Source organism: Spermophilus citellus (genome assembly GCF_964194105.1).
Source record: "Spermophilus citellus genome assembly, chromosome: 9".
Classification (NCBI taxonomy): Eukaryota; Metazoa; Chordata; class Mammalia; order Rodentia; family Sciuridae; genus Spermophilus; species Spermophilus citellus.
Window position 1 is genome coordinate 88,820,242 of NC_138191.1, and position 24,510 is coordinate 88,844,751.

Below are 24,510 nucleotides of genomic sequence, written 5' to 3' on the forward strand. Positions count from 1 at the left end.
TGACCCAGCGATCTCATTTCTGCATTTTTATCCTAAGGAGATGGAAATTTTTGTTGACACAAAAACCTGGGCAGTGTTCCAGACATGGAATGTAAAATAAAAAGTTTAATAATCAAATTAAACTTAAGAGTATATATGGCTGTAGCTGTTACATTGTAAATAGCACAAAAATTGAAGGAATATTCTAGTATTTGCAAACTGTTAACTGATTCACAAGGAAATCACCAATGCCACTGAAGAATGAGTGAAGTTCCCAGGATACATCTTGCTGTTTTAATTTCATATTAATCCTTAATGTAAACAAAAATATCAATTGGTTTTTTAAGACTTTTTTTTTGTACCCAGGATTGAAGTCAGGTACACTTGACCACTGAGCCACATCCCCAGCCCTATTTGGTATTTTATTTAGAGACAGGGTCTCACTGAGTTGCTTAGGGCCTCGATTTTGCTGAGGCTAGCTTTGAACTTGTGATCCTCCTGCCTCAGGCTCTCAAGTGAGCCACTGGGATTATAGGTGTGTGCCACTGCACCCTGCTACCAATCAATTTTTACGTCAGATCCATACTGATTTGTTAAGTGCATGTTGGGTACAATAGCTTAGATATGAGAGATAAAGAGCAGTAAAACTTTCCTGTAAGAATTAATTGGCTCTATGGAATACATAACAGAGTATTGTATATTGAATCATCATTGAGAAATTATACATTATACTTCTTCATATCAGTAAAATTTATAATAAACTGATTCTTACACATACATGCAGATACTTGTACAATCCATCGTCATTATTTTCAGATTTTTGTATTTGCAAATTCATCTGTGTTAAAATTGACCTGTGTGAATTTCAGTCAATACCTTCTGCGCTGTCATGTTGTAGACATGAAAGGAGTGGCAAAAATTTTGAATTGGCCAGCATGCACAGCTGGGTCGGAAAGCTCTGCATTTTGCTCCAGCTCTCATACTGTAAGCCTACTCTCTGCAGTTTATCTAGTGCCGTGTTTTTCATATGTTTGTGCTTTTTTTTGTGGATAATTTTGGTATTTAAAATAGACCCTAAGTTTAGTGTTCAGGTGCTGTTACTAAGCACAAGAAGACTGTGGTGTACCTTATGGAGAAAATATGTGTATTAGACAAGCTTTGACCAGGTATGCATAATGCTATTTGTCTATGAGTTCAATGTCAACAATATACACTGAAAAAAAAAGTGTCTTTCAACAGAAAAACACACAGAAAATAAGGTTAAAGTATTTCCCTCAACACCTTATCCTCAGTTTTGCTTTCTGAAGTTTTAGTTACCCATGGTCAACCACAGTCCAAAAATATTAAATGGAAAGTTCCAGGAATAAATAATTTATGAACTTTAAATTGAGAACTCTTCTGAATGACATGATGACATCTGGTGCTGCCAGTTCCATTCCTCTCTGGATGTGAATCATCCCACTGTCCTGGACACCCAGCACTCCTTTAGTCATTTAGTAGTCTTCTTGGTTATCAGATCAACTATCACGATTTCACAGTGTTTGGTTCAAGTAACCCTCACATAACAGCCTAAGGCTATGTAAGTCACAATACCTGTGACATCCATTCTACTACATCTCCTCACACAGGCACTGCATCATCTCAAAACATCACAAGAGTGAGTACAGAACAGTAAGATAAGCAGGGGGGAGTATCGCCGTGATTAACTCAGCTGGGAGCATGCATGTTGGACAATTTTGAAGAGAGATATATTCACATAACTTGTTACAACATATTTTTATAATTATTCTATTTTGTTATTAATTATTGCTGTTAATTTCTTATGTCTTTATAGTTAAACTTTATCACAGGTATGCATATACAGGAAAAAAAACAGTACATACAGTGTACATCATACATGCATCCAGTACGGGGCTTGGAACATATCCCTTGTGGATAAGGGGAGACTATTACATATGTTAATGGGTTGATGAAAATGTGACCATAGTCTCACAGGGATCTAACTTGTATTTCAGCCAGGAGGAATGGTTCAGTATTCACTATTTGGTGTTTGAAGCTACTTTTCAGGGCTTACGGAGAACTATAGAGAAGCATGACAACCGACCCCACTGCAAGCTTGTTGTTAAACCTTACCAGCACACCATGACTGAGGCCCACTCTGCAGGAATTGTCACACTGCTGGCAACCAGGCAGTCCTGTCATGGAATAGGGTCTGAGTGACATATCTCCATGTGGGCCCCAATTTCCAGGCCTTCAGTTAGAGAAGTTCAGTCCTCAAGGTACAAGTTTGAATCCATATCTTCAATTGACTAGGCTCGTGAACTGTACCTCGTTCCATTCAGCAGGAGAATGACAGCTACTTCACAATTTTGTTGTGAGTCCCAGTGAGACAGATCACATACTTGAAATGATCATCGCAGTGCCGGGCATGCAGTAGACAGTGAACACATAGGAATCCTCCTACACTTCACTCCAAACTCCAGTAGGGGGCGGCGGTAGGGAGGCTCTCTATTCTATCTGCTGCTCACTCCTTTGATTGCGGAGGTTTGGGCTACAGCAGGGTTGTTCCCATTCTAAATCAGCATTCAGCATAAACCCTCACTGTGTGAAAAGCCCAGGCTGGGTTCTGAAGTGGAAACACCCAAACCTGAGATGCTAGAACACCTGCTGCCTGAAAGGCGTTGCTTCTTTCCAGGACCATACAAGGGGTCTGCTTCCTAAGCTAGCTCTTGCTGCCTTCCTTTCATGACAGGAAAAGCAGGCAATGTTCTAGAGGTGCCTGTGTGTGTGGCTTCTGTTTTAGGGGTGGTGGGAGGAGGCTATGAGATGGGCACATTTGCTTAGTCTGTTTTTTTTTTTTTTTTTTGATGCCCTAACCTGTGCTTCAGAAGCCTAAGCCAATTCAGATCTTGCTTCCTCTGACTCAGCTTTACCCTGAAGACACAGTTTCGTCTCTGAGTCATCAGGCTGAGCTCCTGCTTTCGAGGACAGCAGTCTGGCATTGCAGCTTCATCTTCCTAGGAAAGGTGCTATGTCTCCACACCCCAGTGCCAGCCCCAGGCCTAATTTGGCTCACAATACCCAGAAGTCAAGAAACGAATTCTTCATAAGATCAGAGAAAAAGAGTTCAAGATCAGGACTTGGAATGCTGGGGTTTCAGTTCCTGCTCCACCAATTAGCTTGTGTGACCTTGGGCTAAACCTACCTGAAACCCACCAGAACTGGTGTCCTTTTCCCTAAAATAGAAATAGTGATCCACGCTGGGTCTACCCCACCGGAAACCCATATGAAGCAGATTAAGTACTCCAAACATGAGGGCACAAACCCTTGGCCTATAGGCTGGATGTGATCCATAAACCCATTCTTTGGATTAAACAATGTTGACCTATATATATAGGTTTAGCATTTTTTAAATAAGTCGCCAACAAATTAGGAGACTTCACTTAAATGTCTGGATTTATGGCTTTTCCTAAAAATGATAGGATCAAGCCATATTAATTCCTTTTCTTGGATGTCAGAAATCAACTGCAGATGAGTAGCAGAAGCCTTGGAAAAGAGCCTGGGTGGGGGATGGGATGCTCTCCAGCTTGCCATAGTTCCCATCACTCCCTATTGTCTCCAAGCCTCCATTCCCCTTTATGATTGCTCTGGGGCTATCCCTTTGCTTTGCTGGAATCCTAGCAGGGGTGAAATCCTTCTAACAACCATGCTTCTGTCAAAATAGGAAATAAAAGCCCCAGAAATGTCTCTTGCCTCAAATTATCTCTCTCATATGGATCACAAAGTCAAAAATGAAACCCCTTTGGTTCAGTTTCACTATGTGCTATCCGGTGGAAGGAAAGACGCTAGTGGTGGTCAGGGCTGGGATCTGGAGTACAGCAGGCTGCATTCCTCTCCGACCCCACTGTTTGTCCCCATCTGTAAAAGGAGTAGTAGAAGCAGCTTCCAGTGCTATTGTGCACAACGTAGAACGCAGAACATGAAATTATGAAATAATTAATGAAATAGGCAAATATTTTATTAATAAAAGTTCAATGAACTGCTTCCGTGGAAGATGGGGCTGCGAAGTGAAAGATTTAGGATTCTGAGTGGGGCTACAACCATGACTTGGAAGGAGATGGAAAAAGAAATGCCTTAGGAGAGACAAAAGTTCTGTTACATCCCTCACCCACCTTCACTCCCCCACCTTCCCTGGCTAAGACCTCACTGCACACAGATTCCCAGTTGCCAGGCCTGGGTTCGAGTCCTGTCTTGGGCAAGTCGTTACTTTGATGCTGTCTCCCCATCTATCACGAAGATAGAAATGTCTAGATGAGTTGAGAGAAAGGTATGTGAAAGCACATTTGGAAATCTGAAAAGCGATATGCACCAGTTAGGAGTTTTCTGGTTTCTTTTCAAAGTTTTTCTCCTAAACTCTGTCCAAGGGCTTTTGCAGTTATCAAGGCTAAGACCCACCCCCTCGGTTTCGCAATTCGGCCCTTTCCCACACACCAAAGCCCGCGCCGCGTCAGGAGTCTTTTTCACCCCCGCTAGCGAAGGCGGGGACTCGGGTGGTGTTGGCAGCCAGCGACGAGGGGCGAAATTGCGGCGGGCCGCGCCTCCCAGTCCCGCATCCGGCGCGGTGGGTGTGCCCGCAGGGTGTGCACCCCGAGTCCTGGCGGATCTCTCCGGCCAGAGGGCGCCTGGAGGCTGTGCGCGCCCCGGGCAACGAGGGTGCGCCAGAGCGGGGTGCGCGCCCGGGACGCGGACCTGCACCCAGAGGCTGCGTGCGCCCCGAAGCCAGGGTGGGCGCCCCGCCGCGGGGCCCCAGGCACAGTGAGTCGCCTCCCACCGTACTTCCGCGGCTAGCCAAGGTAAGGGTCTCTGCGCCCCCAGCCCAGAGCAGTGCGTCTGCTGGGGCGTCAAGCACCCGGCCCTGCGCTACCAGGGGCTTGGCCCCCGCGCTCGGCCACTCTTCTCTGGTCCCTGCTGCCATCCTAGCCCCCTCCCAGCGCGGCGTCGCCGGCTCCTTTTAAGGCAGAGGCTGCGGCAGCCAGGGCCGAGCGGGTGCCCCCGCCCCGGAGCCTGGGGTCCGCGACAGCGCGGGAGGGGGCTGCGGGGCAGCGCCGGCTGCGGGTGGGTGGGCGCCGCTCCCTTTCCATCTCTCTGGATGATTGAGACCAGTGGGGAAGGAGAGACCGCGTCGTCCTTGCGGCCCAGGTGGTGCAGCCCCTGCCCAGCTTTACCTTGCGTTCTGGGATGCAGCTTGTGGGACTGGGGGCACCCTACCGCCGGCTCCTAGGACTATTCAGCGTGTGTAGTCGCTCATGTTTTGCAAAATCTGGCCCCAAGCTCCTGGCCTGACATTCCTCAGTCCCTGGCCGAAGTTTCCAGCCCTCCAGTGACCTTGGGTGGAGGCTGGGGGTATCTGGGGGCCACGTACAAGAGCGCCCCGGAACATTTTGCCAAGCCTTGGGCCACTGGGAGAGCTCCCCTCTCTCTTACATCTCCCTTAGTGTCAAATCTTTGACCCCAAGTACTTCGCCCCTTCAACTGGTGGGTTACTTAGTATGGGAGTTGGAAAGTCAAACTCATGACCCCTACACCAGCTCTGAACCTACTCTTGCCCTTGAATATCCACCAGGGCTACAAAACCCTGGCAATTCTTATTTTCCAAGCACCCTGGGATGTGGGCCAGTAAGGTGGGGAGGGAGTATTTTCCAAGAAAGAGGAGAATTTTTTTCCTCTCGAAGGATAATCCTCTGAGACCAGGGCAGAGAGAGTCCTGTATCCACCAGGCATGGCCAGGGAAGGGTCAGATGTAGCCACTGACCAGGTTGAAGCTCCGGGAGAAAGCATCTTGAATTAAGTATAATTCCAAAGGACCTACCTGAGTAAATCAAATCTGAGTTTCTTAGAGCCTCTCCAGATGTGACAAAGGAGACCTTAGATCTACATTTGGAACCTAAGCTGAGTCCTCTCTTTCATTGTCTTTTCAAGTCCAGCTTTCCTGCCTCACTGGAACATAATGTGTCCCAGGGACAGTTTGCTGTCATTCAATCAACTCCATGCCAGGCACTGGACAAGGTAGAGAAATACAAAAGTAAAAGAACTGGCACTCTTTGGCCTCATGGAGTTCACAGACCAGTGGCCAAGACATGAATCAAATCACTCAAATAAGTATAGACTGCTTCACAGTGCTGAGTTATTTTAAAGGAAACCGTTAGGTGTCCTGAGAACCTGTGATTGGTCCAGTGTCACTCTGTCTGAAAACTGATAGGAGTTAACTGAGGAGGATGGAAAGAGGCTTAGAGCAAAAGGAGCTGTAGAGTCAAGTGGAGGAACTGAAAACCTGTTTGCCAGGTGAGGTCCAGGGGCCTAAATAGGCATGTACCTTAGTTCTGCATCCCTATGAGTGGGCCAATCAGCATCTTTCTTTCTTGGCTATAATAATGAGCAGTTAGACACTCCCCTCTCTGCCCCCATCCAGGTCACATGCAGAGAGAGAAATAGAGAGAGACTGACAGCACCCTGCTGGACTCACCCCGAACATGTGCACTAAGTACCAGTACCTTGATCAGATAGCCCATGTGTCCACTCATGGTGCCAAGAGCAATTCTTTACTCCTTCCCTGTTGTTCCATTCAGCTCACAACTGCCAGGCCTCTGCTCAGCATTTAGGGAAATTCATGCAGAGAGTGAAAGTTCATGTCAGACTTTTGCAGCTGGAAAGAACTCACTGTCCACAAAGTAAAATTCCTTGGGGTGGTGGACAGAGCATTTCCTAATCTGGGCCCTCCCTACCTGTCCAGCCTTATCTCTGGCTTCCACCACTTTCCCTGGTCTCCTGCAGTGAGCACCCCCGCAGTGCTCTACTCACAATTACACTTGAGGCAATTTGTGGAGCACTTGTTGTCTTTGCACATACTGCCCTTTGTCTAAAATACTCTTCCACTCGTTCACCTACTGAATGTATATATAGCCTTCATCTTCAACATTAAGTTTTCCCTCCCAGAAGGCCTTTCCTGACTAGACAGAATCAAAGGTTGCCTTTTCTTTGTTTCCAAAGGCATGTCCTGGGCTGGGGATGTGAGAGCACTTGCTTAGCATGCATGGGATCCTGGATTTAATCCCCAGCACTACCAAAAAACAAAAACACAACAATCCACCAAAAGTAGGCTTCTGTTACAGTGAGTATCAACTTGCACTGAGTACCCTAAAAGCAGAACTTTTCTGGTCATATTTGTGTCTCCAGTGCCTAGCACAGAGCAGGACCATAGAAAGTGCCCAATAACTGTTGGATAGAAATTGTTTAGTATTTCTTAACTTTTTAAATGGAGGAGTATTGCATATATCTTTAAGATGCTGTTGAAAATTATGGACACTGTTCTTCAAATGTATATAACTTAAAATATCTTGCATACAATATCATATGATTCATAGCTCCTCCTCCATGGACCCAATTTCCATAACTTTATTTTTTATTTTTTTGGTACCAGAGACTGAACCCAGGGGCACTTAACCCTTGAGCCACATCCCCAACCCGTGTGTGTGTGTGTGTGTGTGTGTGTGTGTGTGTTTTATTTAGAGACAAGGTCTTGCTGAATTGCTTAGAGCCTTGCTAAATTGCTGAGGCTGACTTTGAATTCACAGTCCTCTGTCTCAGCCTCCCCAGCCTCTGGAATTACAGGTGAATGCCACCATGTCCAACTCCATAAGTTTAGACTGCAATTTTTTAGGAAACAGAGACTGAGTGAGGCGCAGTGACTGCCAAGTACCCCCCAGTGGTCAGGAGCAAGGACCCCAATTTCCCAAGAAGTCCAGAGTTCCTTCTGGTTCTTTATGCTTATTTTAGCCAAGCAGCTTCTTTGCATTCCTGGCACTTTATGAAGGCCATGCTCCTGGCTGGAAAATGTATATCTTGGTTTTGCTTCAGTTCAGGAGCAGCCTAAGGTGTGACAGGCAGAAAAATCTTATTATGGGCACACTTGACAATTAGGAAGACAGATGGGCCAATTCTGCTGGCCTATTTGCCACCCCTAGTCTGCAATGTTATTACATCTGTTTTAGCTGGAGGAGAATAATAGGTGCCTCACAGTATGCGGGGTGGGGGAGAGGGTGGATGGGGTCTGGCGGGCCAGGCTGGGAGATGTTCTAGACAGGACCATTAAGGTCAAGGAACCAGCTATTGGCTTTGTCAAAGCCCTACAGGGCAGGGCTCTTGCTTGCTGTCACTGGGGTCTTGCCTGCCCACCTCACCACCCCTTTCTGCAAACAAAACACCTGCTTTAGGCCATTTTGTTCTCATCTGCAGATCAGGATCTTCATTCAATCAGTAATTCACTCATTCATCAAAACCGCGTAAAACCTCTGGTCTGTACCAGTTACTGTTCTGGCTCCAGTGCACAAAGGATGGTCCTGAAGTGTGGCCAGTGCTTCTGCAGCTCTGCTCTGCTGGGGGAAGATAGAGGTAGCTTTACTACTAATTTAACCAATGTCTAAGCAAGTTGGCTGGTGGGCATTTACGACTTCTGAATGCTGATGATGTGCTCACTTTGAAAACTCTCATCTCAGGGTCTGGAGAGGTAGGGATGGAGGTCGGTGGTAGAGTGCTTGCCTAGCATGCGCGAGGCCCAGGTTTGATCCCCAGCACTGAAAAATAACAAACAGGACCCCTTTGATCTTGTGCAGGTTCTGTCACCCCAGGGGAGCCTCAGTTTTCCTCACTGTGAGTGGATTGATAACAGTCTTTCCCCCCATCTCTGGGTGGTCAAGCAGACACAATGACTGTAGGTCTACCCAACTCTGAGTTTGGAGCAGTACAGAACAATCATAATGTGCACGTGTGCCAAACCCTGGCACATTCGGTTCTCACAGTCATCCTTCAGATGGTTATTCTCATAATACCCAGTGAGGAAAAGGAAGCTCAGAGACTCTGTGTGACTTACCAGGGTCATGAAACAAACAAACTGGGATATATATATATATATATATTTGGACCGGAGATTAGCCCAAGAGCACTTTACCACTGAGCTACATTTTCAGTCTTTTTTTTAATCTCTTTATTTTGAGACAGGGTCTCACTAAGTTACTTAGGACCTAGTTAACTTACTAAGTCTGGCTTTGAACTTTCAATCCTCCTGCTTCAGCCTCCTGAGCTGGTGAGATGACGGGCATGTGCCACGGTGCCCCACCATGAAACTGCGATTTGACAGAGCTTTCTGTCTCTGGAGCTCAGACAGTGAAGCACATTGTGATTTTCTTGTGGTACAGTGTGTGGGAAGAGGCATGGGCTTAGAGGTCAGGGAATCCTGAAATTGGAGACTAAGTCTGCTGCTAAGGAGCTGTGTGATTTACAGCTGGACCCTAACCTCTCTGTGCCTCAAAATGCTAATCCTGCAGGCCCAGGTTAGATTAAGAAACTTTTAATAGGCCTTTCTGTGAACAGCATCCGGTCTCTACAGATCGTATTTCAAAGTAGGATGAAAGAAAAGAAGGGCCTTCTTGCTAAAAATAGGCCCATCGCAGTTTCCGGGATAGAATAAATGCCGTCCCAAGATTTTAAGTAGATGGTTAATGTGCTGCTTAGGCAGTTATAGATTGGTGGTGTCTGAAGAAGCAGGCTGGTGAGTTCCTTCTTCAAGGGAAGGAGTCTGCAGTATTTTCCCAAGGAGCGCCTCACTGTCTCTCCTGGGCCCTGAGCCCTGCTCGTCAGATAACTTTGTGGGGATTCAGACAATGTGGGAGAAAAACACAAATCCTAATTCCCACCCCCTTCCCATTTCTTTCCCCCAAAGTAAATAAAACTTATTGGCTGCCATTTTTTTTTAATTTAAATGTGTCTGTGGCTTTTCCCCTCTGGTGCTGAAGGATTCTTTGTGTCTGCTGAGTTTCCTTCTTTATTTCTGGTTTGGGCCTCTGACGTCAAGGGACAAGAAGGCAGAGAAATATGGCATGGGGAGAATTTGCTCCATGCAAAGATAAAAGAGCAGCAGCCTTCCATGCTGGTTCCCCTCCACAGTCTGGTTTCTGCCCAGCTGCCCGGCGAGGCTGGCTCTCAATGAAATTGATTTAGATTTAGGTTTCCTTGCAGGGCACCAGGCCTGGGGGCTGAGTGTTTCCAGGTGCTGCGCTCACAGCTGTTGCTTACTATGTCCCCTCAGCTCCTTCCCTTCTGCCTTGGAAATCGGGTCATCCTACTCTTGGGGAAAGGTTTAAAAGACAGAATGTCAAGTTGGGTGATGGCTGAATATATGGTAGGGTCAGATCTGTGTTTCCCAGATACAATGTTGAGTGCATGCATGAGAGCATTTTATCAGTAATATTTGAATTTTTTAAGAGATTGTTTTCATGTATGATTTGTGTGATTGTAAATAAGGAGATAATGAAAAGGCATCACCTACCTGCCCCTCAATAAAAGGCAGAGGTGGAGAGGAAAACCAGCTTTACCTTTTGCCCTGTGAGCCTGGGCACATTGTTCAAGTTCACTGAACTTCAGCCTCCTCATCTGTAAAATGGTGTTGATAATATTGATGATGAAGTGCTCTTCTGATGCAGCAAACAGAGACCCCCCCCCCCCCTTAGGCTGGCTCTGAGGAAGGAAAAGAGAAGCCATCAAATGTAGCACTGGCATCAAAGCCCAGGTCTGAAAGGAGGCCAGACGTCCTCAGGGCAAATGACCCTATGGAGAGGGTTGAGTTCCAGGCCACACCAACATTACAGCTGGTTCCTGGTCTTCACTCCATGGTGCCACCTTCCAGGGCCAGTGGCTCAACTGTGCATCTTGGCCTTTGCTGAGCTAATCACCTGGATCTCTCCTTTGTTGATGTTCCAGAGAGGATCCTGTGGTCTGAGATCGGCCCTCCAGAAGCTGAGGCTTTCTCTGCAGACCATTTGCGGCAGGGATCAGGTGGCCTGGGCATGGGATTCGGCCAAGGCAAAACTCCTCCCTGGTCAGACAGAGTAGGCTCATATCTGTAAGCTCAGGATTTGAGGCAAGATAGGTGAGAGTAGAGACTTTTCAAGAAGGAGATAAGGGTGAGCTGTAACTAAGAGTTTTGCCCAGTATAAGTGTTTACTAAGTTGTAAAGGACCTAACAGGCCTTCTTAGCTTGGGGTCAACAGCCCCACTGGATCCATGTATAGAGTATATAGGAGTCTGTAAACTCGATTAGGAGAAAAAGAATATCTTCATTTGGCATTTTCTTTATTATCAATATAAGCAACAACCCAGTGTATTTGTAGTACCTGTAACAATGTTGCCAGTAGAAATCACGGATATTTCATATTGCATTTTAACCGATACTGATGTCTTGAAATATTTGTATCAATTGCAGCTTTGAAATTACAGTGGTTATCACACCTGGAGCTTATTATTCGATATGTGTGTTAGTCAGCTTTTTGTCGATGTGACCAAAATACCTGATTAGAACGACTGAGGGGAAGGAAAGTTTATTTTTGGCTCATGGTTTCAGAGATTCAGTCCCTGGTCAGCTGTGTCTGTTGCTTTGGGGCCAAGGTGAGGCAGCACATCATGGAGGAAGAACATCTTAGGGGTAAGCTGCTTAGGACATGGCAGTTGGGAAGCAGAAAGAGAGAAGGGTAAAGAGGTCACAAAGAAGATGAACCCGTCCAGGGCATGCCTCCAGTGATCCACCTCTTCTACCCATACCTCACCTGCCTATAGTTACCATCCAGTCCATTCAAACTAGGATGGACTAATTAGGCAACAGCTCTCACAGTCCAATCATTTCTCCTTGGAACATTCCTGCATTAACATAGGAACTTATGGGGGACATTTCATATCTGAAGCATAACAATGTGTTAATAAAGAACATGGCTGGGCTTAGTGGTGCACACCTGTAATCCCAGCAACTCAGGAGAGTGAGGCAGGAGAATCACAAATTCAAACCAGCTTCAGCAACTAAGGGAGGCCCTAAGCAATTTAAAAAAATATATAAATATAAATATAAATATAAATGTATTTATATATATATATATATATATATATATATATATATATATATATATATGTCTAGGGATGTAGCTCAGTGATAAAGTGCCCCTGGGTTCAATACCCATGTCTTAAAAATAAATAAATAAATAAATAAATAAAAGAAAGCTAGCCAGCCAGCCAGCCAGCCAGCTGGGTACAGTGACATCCACCTGTAATCTCAGTAATTTGAGAGGCTGAGGCAGGAGGATCGAGAGTTCAAAGTCAGCTTCAGCAATTTAGAGACAGTTCAGCAATTTGAGGCAGTGAAACCCTGTCTCAAAATTAAAAAAAAGGTTGGGGATGTGGCTCAGTGGTTAAGCTCCCATGGGTTCAATCCCTGGTACAAAAAAGAACAGAAAAAAAGAAAAATAAGAATATGTATTGCTATAATATGCAGTTTTTAAATTTAATAATTGTATTTCAGTGTTATTGGTTTTCTTTGTAGTCAAGCTATGCATTTTATGTTTTGGATTTTCAAGCACTCTGAGAAAGGTTCCTTCATCTTCACCAGTCTTCGAAAGTGGTGAAGACACAAAAATGATTAAGACCCCTGTCAGGAAGTCAATAAACTTTCTTCTCAGCGCCCCCCACCAACCTTTTGTATATCCATCTATTACTGTCTAATTAATGGAAGACATTCTTGAGTAGTTGTTAAGGCTCATTTGATAGTTGGCAAATTTGCAAAGGCCCAGGATTTGTGGTTTGGGTAAAGGTTTTGATGTACATCCAGAGGTTCATTTACAAAATGCAGGTACACATGGGAAATTAGTTAGGTAATCCCTATCAACCCACAGCCCCAGAGCCCCACGCCTATCCCTTGGCCAGTCCCACACAAACCAATCCATTGAAACAACTCAGGATAGTTTCTGAGAGTCCCTGTTCCTGAGATGTTAAAGAGTTGGTGTAGACAAGTTGATGAATCATTCGCTCATCACACAAACTAGAATTCTAGGAAGGAAAGGATGCTCAGGGAGCAGAAGCTTTGAAGTGGGCTCTGAAATGAAGGGAATGCAAAGGAGGCAGCTGAGGAGGGAGAGGGAGGAGTGTGGCCAGATGTTGATTTGAGAAGGAGGCCAAGAGAGAGGAGCAACATGAGAGGAGTGGCTGGTTTGGGCTGCCTTTTACTGAACACATAACATGTGCCAGACATTGTGCCAAGCCCTCTAAATGTGGCAGTCCTTAATCTTTACCAACTACCCAATGAGGTATGGCTGTTATTATTCCCATAGTATTGGTGAGCAAAGTGAGGCTCTAGGAGGTTCAGTACTTGGTCTAGGTTATAGAGGTATTAAGTGGTGGAGGCGGAAGCTCAGTCCAGATCTGGTTAATTCTAGAATGCTGTGCTCTTAAAAATTGCTACAGGTGGGCTGGGGTTGTGGCTCAGTGGTAGAACATTCGCCTAGCATGTGTGAGGCACTGGGTTGGATCTTCAGGCACCACATATAAGTAAATAAATAAAATAAAGGAATTGTGTCTGTCTACAAATAAAAAAAATATTTTTTTAAAAATTGCTACAGGTAACCACAGAAGAATCTGGAAAAACTCTGGCTGCCATTTTGTTTCTCTAACAAAGTGTTTTACCATCCATCCCCATCTTCCTCCTCCCCAATCCATCTCTCCAGACTTTTCCCTGTTCTCACCCCTCCCTCCCTTCTCCTCTCCCCCACCTTCAACCCCCACACAGGCATATGCAGGAGTAAAGATAGGGCAAAAGCTGTGGAGTCAAGCAGAACAGGGTTCTAATTCCAATTCTGCCACCCGACTCTGACCATGAAGGGCCTCAGTTTTCAAATTTCTGAAGTGGGGATAATGAAGACTCCTTTCCAAATGTGCCTATCCTCTCTCAAGTGCTTTGGAGTTGTTTTAAGTAGTCCATTCTGTGGGAGAGCCATCTTCTTCACACACGGCTCCAGCAGGTGGGCCCACTCTGGTCCCATGAGAAACCTCATTCGGGTTACTGTACCTGGCTCTCTCTTTGCCCCCTCCCCAGAGCTCCCTGTAGCATCTGGCATCCGGTCCTTCCCAGTAGAACCCTGGTAACAGCAAATGACTGGTGTCCTTACAACCTTTATTCAGCACCTCCTGGCTCATTCTTGGCATCCCTAGTTCACCCCATCCCCAGACACTTACGTTGGACTCTGTCACCTAGAGTTTGTCTCACCCTTTTCTGCCTCTGCTTCTCTCTCCCTTCCCCCAGCCCCCACATGCTCCTCTTGGCCCTAATGCTGCCACTCCAAGTGCTGGGCTGTTAGGGCTCCCATAATGAAAGTGGGAGGAGCCTCGACATTTACCTAGACTATCTGCCTGGTCCCACAGATGATGGTGCCGAGGACCAGGCCTAGGTTGCACAGGGAGGAGGTGACTGAGCTGAACGACAACTCAGTCCTCTTGCTCCAGCTCACTGCCCTGCCTTGCCACTAACTATGACAGTGTCCCTTCCACACTATTAAATGGGCTGACATTTTTAGGCACGGGGACATGAGGAACACATTCCTCTGCAAGTGCTTGCTTGCCTTGCTCTTGCACTTGTCCGGGGCTAGCCTTCCTGACCTGAGCTTCCCCCTCAGTCCAGCCCCTGCACCCCAGCTTTGCCAGCTGCTGACTGGAGCCCTGTGTTAGTTGGACCCGTAGGTGGCCGCCTCTGGTGATGCTTCGTGGCCCACTGGCAGAGCTGAGGCCTGGCATTCCCCACATTGAAGCCATTCCTTGGAGTGACTTTGTCTTCTCCAGAGAGCTATTGTTCAAATGCAAATATGTTTCCTTAAAGGGAGCCTGTTAACCCACTACAGTGTGGCCTGTCCAGTGGAGTGCCCTGGGCCTTGGTTAAGGGAGATCACTTCCCTACCCCTCAGTTTCCCATCTGTAAAATGGGGGACAAAAAGAGTTTGTGTCATTACCCCAGGATGGAGTGAGAAGGCACACAAAGCACTTGGCATATAAGTAGACAATAAAATTGCTGTTTTCCTCTGCTTTCTTAGGTTGGTAGCATTATTTGCAAATTCTCTACCCGAGGTCCTAGTTCCTGTTATGTTTTTTGTTTGCTTTTTAAGTAATGTCTCCTTTCATTTTAGGGTGTCCCCCCTCTTTCTGATTATAAAATCGCTTTAAACTTTATTTTCTTGTTTTTAAAATAGGTTAGAATTAGTTTTGTTTTTGTTTTTTTCATCTCCTGTTGAGGATTTACTGAGCTAAAGCACCTGGTAATTCCAGGCCTGTCAGGGGTCCTTGATGAGCATCTGGTGCTATGGTCTAAATGTTTAGGTCCTTGTCATCCCAGGTATGTGAGAGGCTGAGGCAGGAGGATTGCAAGTTCAGGGCCAGCCTAGACAACTTGGTGAGACCCTGCCAAAAGAGAAAGAAAGAAAGAAAGAAAGAAAGAAAGAAAGAAAGAAAGAAAGAAAGAAAGAAAGAAAGAAAGAAAGGAAGGAAGGAAGGAAGGAGGGAGGGAGGGAGGGAGGGAGGGAGGGAGGGAGGGAGGGAGGGAGGGAGGGAGGGAGGAAGGAAGGAAGAGGGAAGGCTGGGGATGTACTCTGTGGGCCTCTGGGTTCAATCCCTAGTACCAATAAATTAAATAAATAACTGTTTAGATCTGCCTCTCTTGAATTCAAATGCTAAAGTCCTAACCTCAGGGTGATGGACTGGGACGCAGGTCTTAGGGAGGCAAGTAGACGATGAAGCTGAACACTCCTGAGTGGATCTGTGCCTTTATCACAGAGACCCCAGAGATCTGTCTTACCCTCTGTACCGTGTGAGGATACAAGAAGTCGCTAGAACCTGTCCCTGCTGATGTCCTGAGCCCAGTCCTCCAGCCTTCAGAACTGTCAGAAATAAATGTCCATTATTTCTAAGCCACCCAGTCTCTGGTACTGCACTTTGTTCTAGTGGCCAAAGCAGACCAAGCCACTTGGTCTCTTGGAGTCATCCTGCAAGTAGGGATCAAAGCCACTGGGAGGCTGGAGGGAGGTCCTGGGTGCATCACTAGAGAGGGAACTGCTAAAAAAGAGGGAGGAAAAGTCAAGAGGATCGTTCCTGCTTTCCATCCAGATGCTTAGATTCAGCCTGGGTGGGGAGTATGAACTCTTTGACTTTCTCCCAGATCTTTCTCTGAAGCTCCTAATTCCTGCGGAGTGCTCTCCTTGGTGCTCCCTCCTCAGCTGGAATGGCAGGGGTGGTGAGCAAGCCAGTGCTCCCTTCTACCCTCTGATCTCAAGGTGGGTGTCCATGGGTGTCGGAAACTCAATTGAGAGATGCTGGGCTTTTGAGAACATCAGCAGTTGTCTCTGTAGTTTCTGTAAGACCATAATGGTTCTCTGTGGCTTCGGGCAGGGAGAGGTACCCTGGAGTGTTGACAGAGTGGTCCTGCCTGGTGGCCTGTGAATGAGGGGTAGGGTGTGCAGCTGCCCAGTTTTATAGCAAGCAATGGAGACTCACTTCCAGGGTTCTCGGAAAAATGATCCTCTCCTGCCTTGTCTGTTGCAGAAGGCCCATTTTCTGATCAGACAGCTGCCTGAGGTTGAAGGGATACTGGTCATCTCTCCTCTACACATGTGGCGTGCTCCAAGCCTCTGTGGTTCACTTCCCTGGCTGTTGGGGAAGGCTCATCTCCACTTCATCCGTCCTAACTGCAGCTATCCTCCTAGAGCAGAGCATCTGACTGATGCATGTCACTTTCCCCCAGAGCTGGAGACCAGGAGCAATAAGCAGGTGGAGGTGGATGCTAGTTCCTGGAAGCCAATGAGCAACCTGCCATCTGCCCGGCCCCTGGGTGAGGTGGCTGCTGGAGACTTCCCAATGGTCTGCTTTCAGTTTGTAGCACAATGGAGCCGCAGCCATCCCAACCCAGAAACAGTGCTTGGGACCATCTTGTCATTACAACTCAGACAGATGTTTTGGTTGCAAGTGGCCCATTTCTGTCAATTCTTCCCTCCTTCCTCCCCTTCCTTATTGTTCTCTCCCTCCTTCCCTTCCTTTCTGCTGTCTAGTAAACATTGATGGATCACCTATACGGGCCAGGTACTCTGCTAGGCAAGGAGCTTATGGTCCATCAGAAGAGATGAATAATCAAATAGTGAGTTATGTGGCAGTTTCATGGGGGCTGACAGACTTTCTTACAGGTGCCTTGGGGCCCAGAATAGAGGGAAAGTTTCCAGTACCACCTGGTGCACAGCGAAGGGGAGGATGCTGGCAAGTAAAGCTGTCTTTGGGGTTGGGTAGGAGTTACAGATGGGGAAGTGAGGAGAAGGATTTCAGTTGAGGGAGAGGAAGGGAGTTGAGAAGGTACCTCCCATCCCAAGCTGTAGTACCGGCAGAAAGCTCAGGACCATCACATGGCCTGAGTTTTGGCCTTCTCTCCTACAAATTGAGGGAAATAGTACTAAAGCCATAACTGGCACACAGATACACAAAATACTTCCTTCCTTTCTTCGAGTGTATGATCTACCAGAAAGATTTAAACATGCAGAAACAATGCTGGCTCAAAGCAGAATAGTGAAGCAGGCTAAAAGTCAGTGGAAATACAGGCAGGGCAGAGAAGCAGCTTTCGGAAGAGAGCCTTGGAGAATGGCAGTATTAATGAAGATTAATAATTAGGATTGGGAGGAGTTGAGAAGAGGTACCACCTAAGTTGCTCCCCTAAGGAAGGGTGAGGGCTGGGCTGCATTCATGAGGGCAGAGGAGTTGGGGACAAGTTTAAAAAGGGGGACTGAGACCCACCAGGAATCACATGGGTTGCTTTAACTTTCTTCAAGTTTTCTTTGACCTGCAAGATATTTTAAAAGAGGAAAAGAGTTCGGCCAACATTTCAAAATCAGATTTTACACAAATCCACATTCCTGGCTTCTTTTGGAAAAGATCAGATATGGCAATACTAGCCTAGAATTTAACCCCATATGGCCATACCTGGCTGAAGAGTAGACCTTCAGGTGATCAGCGGGGTCCCACAGCCAAGTAGTTTGCCTAAAATCTTCACCATCAAGTTACTCTAGGGTTAATACAATACCATGTGCTCAGAAAACTCCAAATAAAATGCTAATGTGTTGCAGGGGAGGAGAAAGGAAATTCCAAACTATTTACCATTGTGATCCCTTTATCAGATTCAGGAATTAATCTCACTATTCTTTGGTAATTTTAAATTGTAAATTTAAAAAAAGGCAGTTAGGTAGACAGATGGGAGGAATGATGTCTGATGGCTAGGGTAGAAAGCTCCAGGAAATGAAAGATGGGGGTGGATACCTGGAAGTTTGGGAATGGTGGGGCCCTAGAGTGGGCCCTTTTGCTCATACTAATCCATAGCAAACATTAAAATAATCTAGATGCATATAAAGTCAAGAATTGGTGATTGGGGCATAGGGGACCGTTTGAAGCATGCGGTTCTAGAGAACACTATACTTATAAGGCATACAACTACACATGCTTATTTAGATCTGGATCCAAATATATATTTATCTACATAGAAAAAAATTAATAAATAATGGAGCTTTACAAACTGACCTGCTATGTGTTTCCTGTAATGCTGTATTTTGAACAAATTTTGGGTTGTTTATTTTGTCTGAGCTCATATAGAGTCCGTGATGGGATACCTTACTGCCTAGAAGGAGCTAGTCTGAATCTTTGCTGTGTCCCTCTGAGCCTCAGTTCCCTCCTCTATAAAATGGGGATAATAATTCCGTCTTTCAAAGGTTCACATGAAGGTTAAATAAAGTGGGAATGTGCTCTGTGCAGTCCGGGGTGGGCGGTGAGAGCCAGTGCACCCTGGAGGAAGGGCAAACCCTGATTACATCTTCCATTCTTTGGATTCCTCATCCTCCACCCTTCCCTGTGTTGGGGAAGCTTGCCGGGAGTGAGTCTGGGATGAATTATAACTTTGCACAATGGATTTAAAATCCATTGTGAGTAGCATTCAGTTCTCAAGCAGCTCATTAACAGCTGCATTCAGGTTTTGTTTAGGACATCTTCCCTGGAATCACTTTTATTTACTCAGCTGAAGGAAAAGTTGGGAAGTTGGGTGTGTGTTCTGCTGGCCTGTGCTGGGCAGGGCACCCCCCCTACTAGTGGGGAAAGCCATCCCTTAGCACCAAAGGGGACCTATACCTTGTCTTTGGGAAAAACATCCCCTTCCTACAGCCAGCTTTCTTCCTTCCTCCTCTGACTTCCAGCTCTAAATTACAACATTCCCTTTCTTTGTTGAACACATACATCCCTTTAGCTAATCACTTCTCTCCCATTACCTCACTGAATGCTTTTGCAACTCTGTAGATTGGGTCAGTTTGGTAGGTAGCAAATGAAGCAGCTGAGGTCCAGAGAAGTTGTAATATGCCTTCAATTCACACAGAAAAAATGATTGGGCCAATCTGGGTTAGGATGTGGATTTCCTGGCCTGCAAGCCATGCTGGTCATGCTATATCATGTGACTGCCATTCTTAATTGTTGGCAGGCGGCTCCTAAAAGGGGGGAGATTTGGGGGAGTGGGTGATTCATCTTCATTGGACAGTCGGAAAAGGCTTTTTGGAAGGTGTGAGATTGTTGGGCTTGGTGTTCTGGGAGAGACTGGTGGGAACAAGGGAAGGGGATGTTTGGATGTCACCCTGAGGTCAGTGGAGGGAGCAGATGGGAAGCTGAGGACTTTGAGAATGGTCCAGGGGAAAAGCAAGGACACCAAAGAGGGGTCCTTAATGGGAAGTGGCTCAGGGTCAGTCCTGTCATCCCTGGAGGATTTGTAGACTTCTATCGATATTTAGCCCTTTTTCTTGCCCCAATTAGTGTCATACCATAAAATCTTCTGGTACTCCAGAGAGGACCTCTTTCCTAATTCCGGTCAGGTTGCCCTGGCCCTCTATTCCCATGTCCAGCAAATCAACTCTTATCGGTTTTCTTTCCCATTCTCTCAAAATAGCTCAGAGAGCTGTTCAGCCAAACTCCTTTGCTTAAATGAGCATATTGGCCGAATGCACTGATTTAGCCCAAAGTTAATATCATAGTCTCCTTGTATACCAGTTCTTGCCAATAAAAATAATTTCTGAATCACATTTTAAGCATTCTAGTCGAACATTAAATAAAATAAAAGCAGGTGAAATTAATTGTAATATATTCTACTGAACTCACTATATCGAAAATGTTAACATTTTAACATGTCATCAAAAAAATATATTTTTCATACTAAGTCTTGAAGTTCAGGTTTCTCTTACAATACACTTAATTCAGACTAGTCATGTTTCAGGTGCCAGTAGCCACAGGATTTAAGTGGCTATGGTATTGAGCAGTGGAATCTTTACTGTTCAACCAACAAAACTTGTTTGGGCTGGGGTGTAACCAGGGCATCTTGTTGGGCAGTCGACTGGCAGACCTGGGTATAACCCATCATAGCTGTTTGCTCTGTCCTCAGCTTTGTGCTTTTTGCTATGGATGAAATGACATTGAAAATATTCTCCCTCCCATTGTGCCAACTGTTTGTGTCCTCCAATGCTGGTTGTGTCCTCCTTTGTGCCCTACAATTTCCCCCTCTTAACTCCTTTCAATTTCATAAGCCGAATGCAAGGTTCAACTTGACCATCTGCTTTCTCTGACCCTGCCTCAGGACTGCTGGATCCATGTTAAATCCATGACCTTTGACCTCAGTTGCTGCTTGGCATCCCTCATATTTATCTCAGTTTTCTCTCACCCCAATCTCCTCGCTGACTGTTGCAAACCACAGCTGCTCTCCTCGGGTTCCCAAATCCGTTCACACTTCCCTCATTTCCAGCACGGGCCCTCTTCCTCCTTCCTACCCTCAACTCTACCTCACTATTTCTCTCCATCTGCTCTCTTCTCCCTTGCTACAACTAAGCCTTAAAAACCTTCCCTTCCACCTCTAGAAACTCTTCCCATCAGAACAGCTCTTTGGGTAAAAGCCATGGACTCTAGAGCTTTGGCTTCGAATCTTGGCTCCTCCAACTGTTAATTGGGTAAGTTATTTAACCTCTCTGAGTCCATTTGACTGCTGAAACAAATGGACGTAGACTGGGTGGCTTAGAAATCAAAGAAATTTATTTCTCACACTTCTGGAGGCTGCAAATCCTAGATCAAAGTGCTGAGTCTGCCAAGGACCTGCTTTCTGGTTCATAGGGTCATCTTCTCAATGTGTCCTCACGTGGTGTAGGGGATGAGGGGTCTCCTGGGATCTGCTCTACCTACTGAAGGCCCCTAGGACCACCATACAGGGGGGGTTAGGATCTAACAGATGAATTTGGGCAGCACACACACCTTCAGTCTACAGCATTTCTCAGTGCCTAGATTCCTTGTTACAAAATATGAAGTAAAATAATAAAAACCACCCAGTTCTTATGGTTGTGGTGAACATTAAATTCAACCTTCGTTGCACATTCTAGCACACTGCCTGCTGTAAATGTTGGCTCTTGGGCCACCTCTGCTTGCATCTCGATCCATTATCCTTATACTTCTTCCCCTGAAAACATGCGCCCTTCCTTACCTTTCTCAGCACCCCTGACCCTCCCCTGTGCTGCTGTCCTTTACTCTCTGAATTCCACTGGAGACAGCAGGAGTAGCCCCATCTGTTGGTGCCACCATCTTTATTGATTCTTGTCACGACCCCCAACCTTTGAAACGGAGCTGGGAGCTGGGTCCTCCTCATCTGAAAGACCCTGCAACATCTCACACCATAGAAGAGTTTTCTATGTTCTGACCCCTTTGGGTGTCTGGGCTGCTGCCATGCTAGTTCTTCTTCCTTATCTGCTGCCCACATGTGACTCCAGGAGTTTTCCTCCGACTCCTCTGGTCTTTCTTGCCCTTCATGTGATCACGATGACATGCAAGACTCTGGGATGGAATCCTTAATCTTCAGGTTTTTCTCTTGTCAGCTGTCTGCAGAGCCACCCTCTCAGCCTCTTTGTGTGAACCCCTAGCCCAAGATGGAGCTGACCCTCCTCCTACTCCCAAATCTCTTTTCCTTCTTGTTTTGCTTAACTCTGTCATAGTCCCCACCTCTCTAGTTACTCAGGTTGGAAACCCTGATGGAATCAATCTCTCCCTTCCTTCCTCATCCAGTGCCTGATCTAACCATGTGTTCAGTGGCCAAAGGTTGGATGGTGGATGACTCCCAAGGTCCTACTGTTTTCTTCCTTACTTTTTCTCCAGTGAATCACCTTATAGTTCCCCTTGCAGGCACTGTGATGAGCATCCTATGTACCGCATCCTTTTAACTAGGATGAAATTCAACGCACAGGGGAGGAAATTATTTTTCTCTCCTTTACATTGTGGACACTGAGGCTGGGGGAAGTTAGGAAACTGGATAAACACATGGTTAAGTGGCAGAGCTGGCATTCCATGGCCCAAGCCCTTAACCTTTCTGTTGTCTTGCCTCTAGCAGGTCTAGTCCTAGGCTACGCTTACAGCAGAATTTGGTAAGCATTGGTTGCTGAACACCTTGCACATATACCTACACATTCTTCTGTGTTTGTGTGTCAGTATTCTGTCTACCCTGCTGTTATCCAGGTTCATCGCTGGTATATTTCAGAGTTTGTGCCTGGACCCCTGCTGTTAACCCTTCAGGGTCTTAAATGTGCCCAGGTCCCTGCTGTGGGTCCCTGAAAAAGCCTGGCCATAGGAATGCACGCACATCTTTGGATAAGGCACATTATTTCCCCTTTTCTGTGTTTCAGCCTCTCCTCCTGTAAAGCAGGGGAGGTGGATCTGTTATCTGCAAGAGCCAGTCCAGTTTGTGTGCTCCCTGAATCTGTTCCATGGTTCTGCTTGCCTAGAACCTCTGTGTGCTCTGTACAGGACAGAGGCTGCTGGGCAATGCACAGAGCACAAAAGGCATCGTCCCAGCTGTCATGTAGCTGAGAATTACTCAGGAAAACAAAGCCAACATTTAGAAAGCTGCCAGCCATAAAAAGACCTTGTGTGTAATTATGCCTGCAATTTCAGAGTACATACATCTGTAATAGTTCAATAAAGGAAAATCTGCTCTTATCTGAAAAGGAAAAAAAAATAGGAGTATTTTGTGAAAAGCATTAACTCTGGCTGAACTCCTTACCAGACTTGCTACTCTCAAAATTAATTGTTCATTCTCTAAATATTTATTGAGTGTCTACTAATGGGCCAGTATCTGGGGACATGGCCCCTCATTGCAGTCAGAGTTATATCCAGATTTCATCTTGTTCTCTGCTTGGGAAACTTTGAAGGTTTCCTACTCTACAGAATGAAACCAGCTGACTTCCAGCCCCTGCCTCCCCCATCCTCCACCACTGTCCTGCCTTCTGGCCAGATGTGCTGATCATTTTCATCTCTGCCCCATTTGCCTATGAACTCTTAATCAACCTTCAAAGCCCAGCTCAAGTAACATCTGTGATGTTTCCTAATCCACTGTGAAGCCTTAGCTACACCCCTGTAACGTAACACGCCATGTCCTTATTCAGGTCTCTGCTTCTCCTTTTGGACTGTGAATTCCTAAAGAGAAGAACTCTGTCTCATTCACCCATGAATCCACAGAACCTGGCCTAGGACCTGGACATTGATCTTGGATGGACCAGTGATTGCACACATCTGGAGAGACTGGTTTCCCCCATCCCCCCAGCTAGTTTCCTCTTTATTGATGTGCCTCCCACAATTTCAGGGTAATGAAACTACCTCCTCCCCCTACAAAAGAAGGTAATGAAAAGGATCGTTGAAATTCTGAGCTTCCTGGGCAGTTAGAAAAGGAACAGAAACCAAAACAATCACTGGAGGTGACAAAGATTGTTTTTGTCAGCTTTTTCATCACTGTAACTAAAAGACCTAACAAGAACAATTCGAAGAGGAAAAGTTCATTTGGGGCTCACAGTTTCAAGGGCCTCAGACTATAGATGGCCAGTTCCACTTGCTCTGGGCTTGAGGTGAGATAGAACATCATGGTGGAAGGGTGTGGTAGAGGAAGTGTTGGTGGGTAGGATGCTGCTGCAGAAGGTGGGTCAGAACAGTTGGGTCAGAACCAACTGAGCAGAAGGCACCAAGTTTTTCTTTTGTCCAGCTTGCTTATCCGAGCTTTAGGAGCCTTTCCTACTATCATGGGACCCGATCTGGGTATTTCTTTTGGATCTTCTCACCCTCAGAGCAGTGCCTCTCCAACAGAGGCTCCTCTTTGTACATGAACTTCGTCCTCCAGGAACTGGGCTGGACCCAGCTGGGCTGAGGGAGCTGAGGAGAGGCAGACTTGGTGGAGCAAGCAGAGGCTGGTCTTTGAAGGGGACAGTTGCCCTCAAATCCCTCAAGCTGCTGGGCTGTGACTTCATGCCTCGTGGCCTGTGCAGTGACCAGATGGTGGAGGAAGCATTGCTGTCCCCCAATAGTAGCAGGCAAACCCCGCCCCAGGAGCCTCTCTTTGGCCCTGGAAGGGGACTCATAGAAGCAGGGGCAGCAGGAGCCCCACGTGCCAGGGGCTGTGGTCAAGGAGGCATTTGTGTTGGGCTTGGCAGGCGAGTTCTGGCGCTTCAGAGGACAAGGGGGGCGGTCTGCCGGGCAGGCTGCAGGCTGCACACACATGCCGAGGGGCTGGGGCTGGGCCCCAAATGCCTGCTGCTGACCCAC

General features: G+C 46.4%; 1 protein-coding gene across 3 annotated transcripts in view; it reads left to right on the top strand.

Moving 5' to 3' along the window:
• The first annotated feature begins 4,507 nt into the window (after nt 1-4,507).
• Nucleotides 4,508-24,510, top strand: part of KANK4 (KN motif and ankyrin repeat domains 4) — a 71,445-nt gene continuing 51,442 nt past the window's right edge. For 2 of the 3 annotated variants that reach the window (XM_081306352.1, XM_081306350.1), the window contains exon 1: nt 4,508-4,832. The gene's annotated coding sequence lies outside the window, so the exon portion shown is untranslated. Of the gene's footprint in view, nt 4,833-7,026; nt 7,148-24,510 lie in introns of all 3 variants that reach the window. The other variant, XM_081306351.1, reaches the window with a different exon arrangement.